Raw genomic sequence first — 14,878 nt, 5'->3', positions numbered from 1 at the left:
GAGCAGAAACGCTGTTTTCAGAGCTTTGAGACTCTAACATAATAATTCATGCAAAACTCTTCTAACACTTTCAGATGTGCATTACTGCATTGCAAACAGCATTTTATTCATGCACATGACACATTTTTAATGTTTGACAGAGTTTCAGTAACATTGCATCAAACCAGGTTTGTCCGGAGCAGAAACGCTGTTTTCAGAGCTTTGAGACTCTAACATAATAATTCATGCAAAACTCTTCTAACACCTTCAGATGTGCATTACTGCATTACAAACAGCATTTTATTCATGCACTTGACAATTTTTTAATGTTTGACAAAGTTTCAGTAACATTGCATCAAACCAGGTTTGTCCGGAGCAGAAACGCTGTTTTCAGAGCTTTGAGACTCTAACATAATAATTCATGCAAAACTCTTCTAACACCTTCAAATGTGCAATACTGCATTGCAAACAGCATTTTATTCATGCACATGACAAACTTTTAATGTTTGACAGAGTTTCAGTAACATTGCATCAAACCAGGTTTGTCCGGAGCAGAAACGCTGTTTTCAGAGCTTTGAGACTCTAACATAATAATTCATGCAAAATTCTTCTAACACCTTCAGATGTGCATTACTGCATTGCAATCAGCATTTTATTCATGCACTTGACAATTTTTTAATGTTTGACAGAGTTTCAGTAACATTGCATCAAACCAGGTTTGTCCGGAGCAGAAACGCTGTTTTCAGAGCTTTGAGAGTCTAACATAATAATTCATGCAAAACTCTTCTAACACCTTCAGATGTGCATTACTGCATTGCAAACAGCATTTTATTCATGCACATTACAAACTTTTAATGTTTGACAGAGTTTCAGTAATATTGCATCAAACCAGGTCTGTCCGGAGCAGAAACGCTGTTTTCAGAGCTTTGAGACTCTAACATAATAATTCATGCAAAACTCTTCTAACACCTTCAGATGTGCATTACTGCATTGCAAACAGCATTTTATTCATGCACATGACAAACTTTTAATGTTTGACAGAGTTTCAGTAACATTGCATCAAACCAGGTTTGTCCTGAGCAGAAACGCTGTTTTCAGAGCTTTGAGACTCTAACATAATAATTCATGCAAAACTCTTCTAACACCTTCAGATGTGCATTACTGCATTGCAAACAGCATTTTATTCATGCACATGACAAACTTTTAATGTTTGACAGAGTTTCAGTAACATTGCATCAAACCAGGTTTGTCCGGAGCAGAAACGCTGTTTTCAGAGCTTTGAAACTCTAACATAATAATTCATGCAAAACTCTTCTAACACATTCAGATGTGCATTACTGCATTACAAATAGCATTTTATTCATGCACTTGACAAACTTTTAATGTTTGACAGAGTTTCAGTAACATTGCATCAAACCAGGTTTGTCCGGAGCAGAAACGCTGTTTTCAGAGCTTTGAGACTCTAACATAATAATTCATGCAAAACTCTTCTAACACCTTCAGATGTGCAGTACTGCATTGCAAACAGCATTTTATTCATGCACATGACAAACTTTTAATGTTTGACAGAGTTTCAGTAACATTGCATCAAACCAGGTTTGTCCGGAGCAGAAACGCTGTTTTCAGAGCTTTGAGACTCTAACATAATAATTCATGCAAAATTCTTCTAACACCTTCAGATGTGCATTACTGCATTGCAAACAGCATTTTATTCATGCACTTGACAATTTTTTAATGTTTGACAGAGTTTCAGTAACATTGCATCAAACCAGGTTTGTCCGGAGCAGAAACGCTGTTTTCAGAGCTTTGAGAGTCTAACATAATAATTCATGCAAAACTCTTCTAACACCTTCAGATGTGCATTACTGCATTGCAAACAGCATTTTATTCATGCACATGAAAAACTTTTAATGTTTGACAGAGTTTCAGTAATATTGCATCAAACCAGGTCTGTCCGGAGCAGAAACGCTGTTTTCAGAGCTTTGAGACTCTAACATAATAATTCATGCAAAACTCGTCTAACACCTTCCGATGTGCATTACTGCATTGCAAACAGCATTTTATTCATGCACATGACAAACTTTTAATGTTTGACAGAGTTTCAGTAACATTGCATTTAACCAGGTTTGTCCTGAGCAGAAACGCTGTTTTCAGGGCTTTGAGACTCTAACATAATAATTCATGCAAAACTCTTCTAACACCTTCAGATGTGCATTACTGCATTGCAAACAGCATTTTATTCATGCACATGACAAACTTTTAATGTTTGACAGAGTTTCAGTAACATTGCATCAAACCAGGTTTGTCCGGAGCAGAAACGCTGTTTTCAGAGCTTTGAAACTCTAACATAATAATTCATGCAAAACTCTTCTAACACCTTCAGATGTGCATTACTGCATTACAAACAGCATTTTATTCATGCACTTGACAATTTTTTAATGTTTGACAAAGTTTCAGTAACATTGCATCAAACCAGGTTTGTCCGGAGCAGAAACGCTGTTTTCAGAGCTTTGAGACTCTAACATAATAATTCATGCAAAACTCTTCTAACACCTTCAGATGTGCAATACTGCATTGCAAACAGCATTTTATTCATGCACATGACAAACTTTTAATGTTTGACAGAGTTTCAGTAACATTGCATCAAACCAGGTTTGTCCGGAGCAGAAACGCTGTTTTCAGAGCTTTGAGACTCTAACATAATAATTCATGCAAAATTCTTCTAACACCTTCAGATGTGCATTACTGCATTGCAAACAGCATTTTATTCATGCACTTGACAATTTTTTAATGTTTGACAGAGTTTCAGTAACATTGCATCAAACCAGGTTTGTCCGGAGCAGAAACGCTGTTTTCAGAGCTTTGAGAGTCTAACATAATAATTCATGCAAAACTCTTCTAACACCTTCAGATGTGCATTACTGCATTGCAAACAGCATTTTATTCATGCACATGACAAACTTTTAATGTTTGACAGAGTTTCAGTAATATTGCATCAAACTAGGTCTGTCCGGAGCAGAAACGCTGTTTTCAGAGCTTTGAGACTCTAACATAATAATTCATGCAAAACTCTTCTAACACCTTCCGATGTGCATTACTGCATTGCAAACAGCATTTTATTCATGCACATGACAAACTTTTAATGTTTGACAGAGTTTCAGTAACATTGCATCAAACCAGGTTTGTCCTGAGCAGAAACGCTGTTTTCAGAGATTTGAGACTCTAACATAATAATTCATGCAAAACTCTTCTAACACCTTCAGATGTGCATTACTGCATTGCAAACAGCATTTTATTCATGCACATGACAAACTTTTAATGTTTGACAGAGTTTCAGTAACATTGCATCAAACCAGGTTTGTCCGGAGCAGAAACGCTGTTTTCAGAGCTTTGAGACTCTAACATATTAATTCATGCAAAACTCTTCTAACACCTTCAGATGTGCATTACTGCTTTGCAAACAGCATTTTATTCATGCACATGACAAACTTTTAATGTTTGACAGAGTTTCAGTAATATTGCATCAAACCAGGTTTGTCCGGAGCAGAAACGCTGTTTTCAGAGCTTTGAGACTCTAACATAATAATTCATGCAAAACTCTTCTAACACCTTCAGATGTGCATTACTGCATTGCAAACAGCATTTTATTCATGCACATGACAAACTTTTAATGTTTGACAGAGTTTCAGTAATATTGCATCAAACCAGGTCTGTCTGGAGCAGAAACGCTGTTTTCAGAGCTTTGAGACTCTAACATAATAATTCATGCAATACACTTCTAACACCTTCAGATGTGCATTACTGCATTGCAAACAGCATTTTATTCATGCACATGACAAACTTTTAATGTTTGACAGAGTTTCAGTAACATTGCATCAAACCAGGTTTGTGCTGAGCAGAAACGCTGTTTTCAGAGCTTTGAGACTCTAACATAATAATTCACGCAAAACTCTTCTAACACCTTCAGATGTGCATTACTGCATTGCAAACAGCATTTTATTCATGCACATGACAAACTTTTAATGTTTGACAGAGTTTCAGTAACATTGCATCAAACCAGGTTTGTCCGGAGCAGAAACGCTGTTTTCAGAGCTTTGAGACTCTAACATAATAATTCATGCAAAACTCTTCTAACACCTTCAGATGTGCAGTACTGCATTGCAATCAGCATTTTATTCATGCACATGACAAACTTTTAATGTTTGACAGAGTTTCAGTAATATTGCATCAAACCAGGTCTGTCCGGAGCAGAAACGCTGTTTTCAGAGCTTTGAGACTCTAACATAATAATTCATGCAAAACTCTTCTAACACCTTCAGATGTGCATTACTGCATTGCAAATAGCATTTTATTCATGCACATGACAAACTTTTAATGTTTGACAGAGTTTCAGTAATATTGCATCAAACCAGGTCTGTCCGGAGCAGAAACGCTGTTTTCAGAGCTTTGAGACTCTAACATAATAATTCATGCAAAACTCTTCTAACACTTTCAGATGTGCATTACTGCATTGCAAACAGCATTTTATTCATGCACATGACACATTTTTAATGTTTGACAGAGTTTCAGTAACATTGCATCAAACCAGGTTTGTCCGGAGCAGAAACGCTGTTTTCAGAGCTTTGAGACTCTAACATAATAATTCATGCAAAACTCTTCTAACACCTTCAGATGTGCATTACTGCATTACAAACAGCATTTTATTCATGCACTTGACAATTTTTTAATGTTTGACAAAGTTTCAGTAACATTGCATCAAACCAGGTTTGTCCGGAGCAGAAACGCTGTTTTCAGAGCTTTGAGACTCTAACATAATAATTCATGCAAAACTCTTCTAACACCTTCAAATGTGCAATACTGCATTGCAAACAGCATTTTATTCATGCACATGACAAACTTTTAATGTTTGACAGAGTTTCAGTAACATTGCATCAAACCAGGTTTGTCCGGAGCAGAAACGCTGTTTTCAGAGCTTTGAGACTCTAACATAATAATTCATGCAAAATTCTTCTAACACCTTCAGATGTGCATTACTGCATTGCAATCAGCATTTTATTCATGCACTTGACAATTTTTTAATGTTTGACAGAGTTTCAGTAACATTGCATCAAACCAGGTTTGTCCGGAGCAGAAACGCTGTTTTCAGAGCTTTGAGAGTCTAACATAATAATTCATGCAAAACTCTTCTAACACCTTCAGATGTGCATTACTGCATTGCAAACAGCATTTTATTCATGCACATTACAAACTTTTAATGTTTGACAGAGTTTCAGTAATATTGCATCAAACCAGGTCTGTCCGGAGCAGAAACGCTGTTTTCAGAGCTTTGAGACTCTAACATAATAATTCATGCAAAACTCTTCTAACACCTTCAGATGTGCATTACTGCATTGCAAACAGCATTTTATTCATGCACATGACAAACTTTTAATGTTTGACAGAGTTTCAGTAACATTGCATCAAACCAGGTTTGTCCTGAGCAGAAACGCTGTTTTCAGAGCTTTGAGACTCTAACATAATAATTCATGCAAAACTCTTCTAACACCTTCAGATGTGCATTACTGCATTGCAAACAGCATTTTATTCATGCACATGACAAACTTTTAATGTTTGACAGAGTTTCAGTAACATTGCATCAAACCAGGTTTGTCCGGAGCAGAAACGCTGTTTTCAGAGCTTTGAAACTCTAACATAATAATTCATGCAAAACTCTTCTAACACATTCAGATGTGCATTACTGCATTACAAATAGCATTTTATTCATGCACTTGACAAACTTTTAATGTTTGACAGAGTTTCAGTAACATTGCATCAAACCAGGTTTGTCCGGAGCAGAAACGCTGTTTTCACAGCTTTGAGACTCTAACATAATAATTCATGCAAAACTCTTCTAACACCTTCAGATGTGCATTACTGCATTGCAAACAGCATTTTAGTCATGCACATGACAAACTTTTAATGTTTGACAAAGTTTCAGTAACATTGCATCAAACCAGGTTTGTCCGGAGCAGAAACGCTGTTTTCAGAGCTTTGAGACTCTAACATAATAATTCATGCAAAACTCTTCTAACACCTTCAGATGTGCAATACTGCATTGCAAACAGCATTTTATTCATGCACATGACAAACTTTTAATGTTTGACAGAGTTTCAGTAACATTGCATCAAACCAGGTTTGTCCGGAGCAGAAACGCTGTTTTCAGAGCTTTGAGACTCTAACATAATAATTCATGCAAAATTCTTCTAACACCTTCAGATGTGCATTACTGCATTGCAAACAGCATTTTATTCATGCACCTGACAATTTTTTAATGTTTGACAGAGTTTCAGTAACATTGCATCAAACCAGGTTTGTCCGGAGCAGAAACGCTGTTTTCAGAGCTTTGAGAGTCTAACATAATAATTCATGCAAAACTCTTCTAACACCTTCAGATGTGCATTACTGCATTGCAAACAGCATTTTATTCATGCACATGACAAACTTTTAATGTTTGACAGAGTTTCAGTAATATTGCATCAAACCAGGTCTGTCCGGAGCAGAAACGCTGTTTTCAGAGCTTTGAGACTCTAACATAATAATTCATGCAAAACTCTTCTAACACCTTCAGATGTGCATTACTGCATTGCAAACAGCATTTTATTCATGCACATGACAAACTTTTAATGTTTGACAGAGTTTCAGTAACATTGCATCAAACCAGGTTTGTCCGGAGCAGAAACGCTGTTTTCAGAGCTTTGAGACTCTAACATAATAATTCATGCAAAACTCTTCTAACACCTTCAGATGTGCATTACTGCATTGCAAACAGCATTTTATTCATGCACATGACAAACTTTTAATGTTTGACAGAGTTTCAGTAACATTGCATCAAACCAGGTTTGTCCGGAGCAGAAACGCTGTTTTCAGAGCTTTGAAACTCTAACATAATAATTCATGCAAAACTCTTCTAACACATTCAGATGTGCATTACTGCATTACAAATAGCATTTTATTCATGCACTTGACAAACTTTTAATGTTTGACAGAGTTTCAGTAACATTGCATCAAACCAGGTTTGTCCGGAGCAGAAACGCTGTTTTCACAGCTTTGAGACTCTAACATAATAATTCATGCAAAACTCTTCTAACACCTTCAGATGTGCATTACTGCATTGCAAACAGCATTTTAGTCATGCACATGACAAACTTTTAATGTTTGACAAAGTTTCAGTAACATTGCATCAAACCAGGTTTGTCCGGAGCAGAAACGCTGTTTTCAGAGCTTTGAGACTCTAACATAATAATTCATGCAAAACTCTTCTAACACCTTCAGATGTGCAATACTGCATTGCAAACAGCATTTTATTCATGCACATGACAAACTTTTAATGTTTGACAGAGTTTCAGTAACATTGCATCAAACCAGGTTTGTCCGGAGCAGAAACGCTGTTTTCAGAGCTTTGAGACTCTAACATAATAATTCATGCAAAATTCTTCTAACACCTTCAGATGTGCATTACTGCATTGCAAACAGCATTTTATTCATGCACCTGACAATTTTTTAATGTTTGACAGAGTTTCAGTAACATTGCATCAAACCAGGTTTGTCCGGAGCAGAAACGCTGTTTTCAGAGCTTTGAGAGTCTAACATAATAATTCATGCAAAACTCTTCTAACACCTTCAGATGTGCATTACTGCATTGCAAACAGCATTTTATTCATGCACATGACAAACTTTTAATGTTTGACAGAGTTTCAGTAATATTGCATCAAACCAGGTCTGTCCGGAGCAGAAACGCTGTTTTCAGAGCTTTGAGACTCTAACATAATAATTCATGCAAAACTCTTCTAACACCTTCAGATGTGCATTACTGCATTGCAAACAGCATTTTATTCATGCACATGACAAACTTTTAATGTTTGACAGAGTTTCAGTAACATTGCATCAAACCAGGTTTGTCCGGAGCAGAAACGCTGTTTTCAGAGCTTTGAAACTCTAACATAATAATTCATGCAAAACTCTTCTAACACATTCAGATGTGCATTACTGCATTACAAATAGCATTTTATTCATGCACTTGACAAACTTTTAATGTTTGACAGAGTTTCAGTAACATTGCATCAAACCAGGTTTGTCCGGAGCAGCAACGCTGTTTTCACAGCTTTGAGACTCTAACATAATAATTCATGCAAAACTCTTCTAACACATTCAGATGTGCATTACTGCATTACAAATAGCATTTTATTCATGCACTTGACAAACTTTTAATGTTTGACAGAGTTTCAGTAACATTGCATCAAACCAGGTTTGTCCGGAGCAGAAACGCTGTTTTCAGAGCTTTGAGACTCTAACATAATAATTCATGCAAAACTCTTCTAACACCTTCAGATGTGCATTACTGCATTGCAAAAAGCATTTTATTCATTTACATGACAAACTTTTAATGTTTGACAGAGTTTCAGTAACATTGCATCAAACCAGGTTTGTCCGGAGCAGAAACGCTGTTTTCAGAGCTTTGAAACTCTAACATAATAATTCATGCAAAACTCTTCTAACACATTCAGATGTGCATTACTGCATTACAAATAGCATTTTATTCATGCACTTGACAAACTTTTAATGTTTGACAGAGTTTCAGTAACATTGCATCAAACCAGGTTTGTCCGGAGCAGAAACGCTGTTTTCAGAGCTTTGAGACTCTAACATAATAATTCATGCAAAACTCTTCTAACACCTTCAGATGTGCAATACTGCATTGCAAACAGCATTTTATTCATGCACATGACAAACTTTTAATGTTTGACAGAGTTTCAGTAACATTGCATCAAACCAGGTTTGTCCGGAGCAGAAACGCTGTTTTCAGAGCTTTGAAACTCTAACATAATAATTCATGCAAAACTCTTCTAACACATTCAGATGTGCATTACTGCATTACAAATAGCATTTTATTCATGCACTTGACAAACTTTTAATGTTTGACAGAGTTTCAGTAACATTGCATCAAACCAGGTTTGTCCGGAGCAGAAACGCTGTTTTCAGAGCTTTGAGACTCTAACATAATAATTCATGCAAAACTCTTCTAACACCTTCAGATGTGCATTACTGTATTGCAAACAGCATTTTATTCATGCACATGACAAACTTTTAATGTTTGACAGAGTTTCAGTAATATTGCATCAAACCAGGTTTGTCCGGAGCAGAAACGCTGTTTTCAGAGCTTTGAGACTCTAACATAATAATTCATGCAAAACTCTTCTAACACCTTCAGATGTGCATTACTGCATTGCAAACAGCATTTTATTCATGCACATGACAAACTTTTAATGTTTGACAGAGTTTCAGTAACATTGCATCAAACCAGGTTTGTCCGGAGCAGAAACGCTGTTTTCAGAGCTTTGAAACTCTAACATAATAATTCATGCAAAACTCTTCTAACACATTCAGATGTGCATTACTGCATTACAAATAGCATTTTATTCATGCACTTGACAAACTTTTAATGTTTGACATAGTTTCAGTAACATTGCATCAAACCAGGTTTGTCCGGAGCAGAAACGCTGTTTTCAGAGCTTTGAGACTCTAACATAATAATTCATGCAAAACTCTTCTAACACCTTCAGATGTGCATTACTGCATTACAAATAGCATTTTATTCATGCACTTGACAAACTTTTAATGTTTGACAGAGTTTCAGTAACATTGCATCAAACCAGGTTTGTCCGGAGCAGAAACGCTGTTTTCAGAGCTTTGAGACTCTAACATAATAATTCATGCAAAACTCTTCTAACACCTTCAGATGTGCATTACTGCATTGCAAACAGCATTTTATTCATGCACATGACAAACTTTTAATGTTTGACAGAGTTTCAGTAATATTGCATCAAACCAGGTTTGTCCGGAGCAGAAACGCTGTTTTCAGAGCTTTGAGACTCTAACATAATAATTCATGCAAAACTCTTCTAACACCTTCAGATGTGCATTACTGCATTGCAAACAGCATTTTATTCATGCACATGACAAACTTTTAATGTTTGACAGAGTTTCAGTAATATTGCATCAAACCAGGTTTGTCCGGAGCAGAAACGCTGTTTTCACAGCTTTGAGACTCTAACATAATAATTCATGCAAAACTCTTCTAACACCTTCAGATGTGCATTACTGCATTGATAACAGCATTTTATTCATGCACATGACAAACTTTTAATGTTTGACAGAGTTTCAGTAACATTGCATCAAACCAGGTTTGTTCGGAGCAGAAACGTTGTTTTCAGAGCTTTGAGACTCTAACATAATAATTCATGCAAAACTCTTCTAAGACCTTCAGATGTGCATTACTGCATTGCAAACAGCATTTTATTCATGCACATGACAAACTTTTAATGTTTGACAGAGTTTCAGTAACATTGCATCAAACCAGGTTTGTCCGGAGCAGAAACGCTGTTTTCAGAGCTTTGAAACTCTAACATAATAATTCATGCAAAACTCTTCTAACACATTCAGATGTGCATTACTGCATTACAAATAGCATTTTATTCATGTACTTGACAAACTTTTAATGTTTGACAGAGTTTCAGTAACATTGCATCAAACCAGGTTTGTCCGGAGCAGAAACGCTGTTTTCAGAGCTTTGAGACTCTAACATAATAATTCATGCAAAACTCTTCTAACACCTTCAGATGTGCAGTACTGCATTGCAAACAGCATTTTATTCATGCACATGACAAACTTTTAATGTTTGACAGAGTTTCAGTAATATTGCATCAAACCAGGTCTGTCCGGAGCAGAAACGCTGTTTTCAGAGCTTTGAGACTCTAACATAATAATTCATGCAAAACTCTTCTAACACCTTCAGATGTGCATTACTGCATTGCAAATAGCATTTTATTCATGTACATGACAAACTTTTAATGTTTGACAGAGTTTCAGTAATATTGCATCAAACCAGGTCTGTCCGGAGCAGAAACGCTGTTTTCAGAGCTTTGAGACTCTAACATAATAATTCATGCAAAACTCTTCTAACACTTTCAGATGTGCATTACTGCATTGCAAACAGCATTTTATTCATGCACATGACACATTTTTAATGTTTGACAGAGTTTCAGTAACATTGCATCAAACCAGGTTTGTCCGGAGCAGAAACGCTGTTTTCAGAGCTTTGAGACTCTAACATAATAATTCATGCAAAACTCTTCTAACACCTTCAGATGTGCATTACTGCATTACAAACAGCATTTTATTCATGCACTTGACAATTTTTTAATGTTTGACAAAGTTTCAGTAACATTGCATCAAACCAGGTTTGTCCGGAGCAGAAACGCTGTTTTCAGAGCTTTGAGACTCTAACATAATAATTCATGCAAAACTCTTCTAACACCTTCAGATGTGCAATACTGCATTGCAAACAGCATTTTATTCATGCACATGACAAACTTTTAATGTTTGACAGAGTTTCAGTAACATTGCATCAAACCAGGTTTGTCCTGAGCAGAAACGCTGTTTTCAGAGCTTTGAGACTCTAATATAATAATTCATGCAAAATTATTCTAACACCTTCAGATGTACATTACTGCATTGCAAACAGCATTTTATTCATGCACTTGACAATTTTTTAATGTTTGACAGAGTTTCAGTAACATTGCATCAAACCAGGTTTGTCCGGAGCAGAAACGCTGTTTTCAGAGCTTTGAGACTCTAACATAATAATTCATGCAAAACTCTTCTAACACCTTCAGATGTGCATTACTGCATTGCAAACAGCATTTTATTCATGCACATGACAAACTTTTAATGTTTGACAGAGTTTCAGTAATATTGCATCAAACCAGGTCTGTCCGGAGCAGAAACGCTGTTTTCAGAGCTTTGAGACTCTAACATAATAATTCATGCAAAACTCTTCTAACACCTTCAGATGTGCATTACTGCATTGCAAACAGCATTTTATTCATGCACATGACAAACTTTTAATGTTTGACAGAGTTTCAGTAACATTGCATCAAACCAGGTTTGTCCTGAGCAGAAACGCTGTTTTCAGAGCTTTGAGACTCTAACATAATAATTCATGCAAAACTCTTCTAACACCTTCAGATGTGCATTACTGCATTGCAAACAGCATTTTATTCATGCACATGACAAACTTTTAATGTTTGACAGAGTTTCAGTAACATTGCATCAAACCAGGTTTGTCCGGAGCAGAAACGCTGTTTTCAGAGCTTTGAAACTCTAACATAATAATTCATGCAAAACTCTTCTAACACATTCAGATGTGCATTACTGCATTACAAATAGCATTTTATTCATGCACTTGACAAACTTTTAATGTTTGATAGAGTTTCAGTAACATTGCATCAAACCAGGTTTGTCCGGAGCAGAAACGCTGTTTTCAGAGCTTTGAGACTCTAACATAATAATTCATGCAAAACTCTTCTAACACCTTCAGATGTGCATTACTGCATTGCAAACAGCATTTTATTCATGCACATGACAAACTTTTAATGTTTGACAGAGTTTCAGTAATATTGCATCAAACCAGGTTTGTCCGGAGCAGAAACGCTGTTTTCAGAGCTTTGAGACTCTAACATAATAATTCATGCAAAACTCTTCTAACACCTTCAGATGTGCATTACTGCATTGCAAACAGCATTTTATTCATTTACATGACAAACTTTTAATGTTTGACAGAGTTTCAGTAACATTGCATCAAACCAGGTTTGTCCGGAGCAGAAACGCTGTTTTCAGAGCTTTGAAACTCTAACATAATAATTCATGCAAAACTCTTCTAACACATTCAGATGTGCATTACTGCATTACAAATAGCATTTTATTCATGCACTTGACAAACTTTTAATGTTTGACAGAGTTTCAGTAACATTGCATCAAACCAGGTTTGTCCGGAGCAGAAACGCTGTTTTCAGAGCTTTGAGACTCTAACATAATAATTCATGCAAAACTCTTCTAACACCTTCAGATGTGCATTACTGCATTACAAACAGCATTTTATTCATGCACTTGACAATTTTTTAATGTTTGACAAAGTTTCAGTAACATTGCATCAAACCAGGTTTGTCCGGAGCAGAAACGCTGTTTTCAGAGCTTTGAGACTCTAACATAATAATTCATGCAAAACTCTTCTAACACCTTCAGATGTGCAATACTGCATTGCAAACAGCATTTTATTCATGCACATGACAAACTTTTAATGTTTGACAGAGTTTCAGTAACATTGCATCAAACCAGGTTTGTCCTGAGCAGAAACGCTGTTTTCAGAGCTTTGAGACTCTAATATAATAATTCATGCAAAATTATTCTAACACCTTCAGATGTACATTACTGCATTGCAAACAGCATTTTATTCATGCACTTGACAATTTTTTAATGTTTGACAGAGTTTCAGTAACATTGCATCAAACCAGGTTTGTCCGGAGCAGAAACGCTGTTTTCAGAGCTTTGAGACTCTAACATAATAATTCATGCAAAACTCTTCTAACACCTTCAGATGTGCATTACTGCATTGCAAACAGCATTTTATTCATGCACATGACAAACTTTTAATGTTTGACAGAGTTTCAGTAATATTGCATCAAACCAGGTCTGTCCGGAGCAGAAACGCTGTTTTCAGAGCTTTGAGACTCTAACATAATAATTCATGCAAAACTCTTCTAACACCTTCAGATGTGCATTACTGCATTGCAAACAGCATTTTATTCATGCACATGACAAACTTTTAATGTTTGACAGAGTTTCAGTAACATTGCATCAAACCAGGTTTGTCCTGAGCAGAAACGCTGTTTTCAGAGCTTTGAGACTCTAACATAATAATTCATGCAAAACTCTTCTAACACCTTCAGATGTGCATTACTGCATTGCAAACAGCATTTTATTCATGCACATGACAAACTTTTAATGTTTGACAGAGTTTCAGTAACATTGCATCAAACCAGGTTTGTCCGGAGCAGAAACGCTGTTTTCAGAGCTTTGAAACTCTAACATAATAATTCATGCAAAACTCTTCTAACACATTCAGATGTGCATTACTGCATTACAAATAGCATTTTATTCATGCACTTGACAAACTTTTAATGTTTGATAGAGTTTCAGTAACATTGCATCAAACCAGGTTTGTCCGGAGCAGAAACGCTGTTTTCAGAGCTTTGAGACTCTAACATAATAATTCATGCAAAACTCTTCTAACACCTTCAGATGTGCATTACTGCATTGCAAACAGCATTTTATTCATGCACATGACAAACTTTTAATGTTTGACAGAGTTTCAGTAATATTGCATCAAACCAGGTTTGTCCGGAGCAGAAACGCTGTTTTCAGAGCTTTGAGACTCTAACATAATAATTCATGCAAAACTCTTCTAACACCTTCAGATGTGCATTACTGCATTGCAAACAGCATTTTATTCATGCACATGACAAACTTTTAATGTTTGACAGAGTTTCAGTAACATTGCATCAAACCAGGTTTGTGCTGAGCAGAAACGCTGTTTTCAGAGCTTTGAGACTCTAACATAATAATTCATGCAAAACTCTTCTAACACCTTCAGATGTGCATTACTGCATTGCAAACAGCATTTTATTCATGCACATGACAAACTTTTAATGTTTGACAGAGTTTCAGTAACATTGCATCAAACCAGGTTTGTCCGGAGCAGAAACGCTGTTTTCAGAGCTTTGAAACTCTAACATAATAATTCATGCAAAACTCTTCTAACACATTCAGATGTGCATTACTGCATTACAAATAGCATTTTATTCATGCACTTGACAAACTTTTAATGTTTGACATAGTTTCAGTAACATTGCATCAAACCAGGTTTTTCCGGAGCAAAAACGCTGTTTTCAGAGCTTTGAGACTCTAACATAATAATTCATGCAAAACTCTTCTAACACCTTCAGATGTGCAGTACTGCATTGCA

Source organism: Garra rufa, unplaced genomic scaffold (genome assembly GCF_049309525.1).
Source record: "Garra rufa unplaced genomic scaffold, GarRuf1.0 hap1_unplaced_003, whole genome shotgun sequence".
NCBI classification, from domain to species: domain Eukaryota; kingdom Metazoa; phylum Chordata; class Actinopteri; order Cypriniformes; family Cyprinidae; genus Garra; species Garra rufa.
This window is presented reverse-complemented; position numbering follows the sequence as displayed.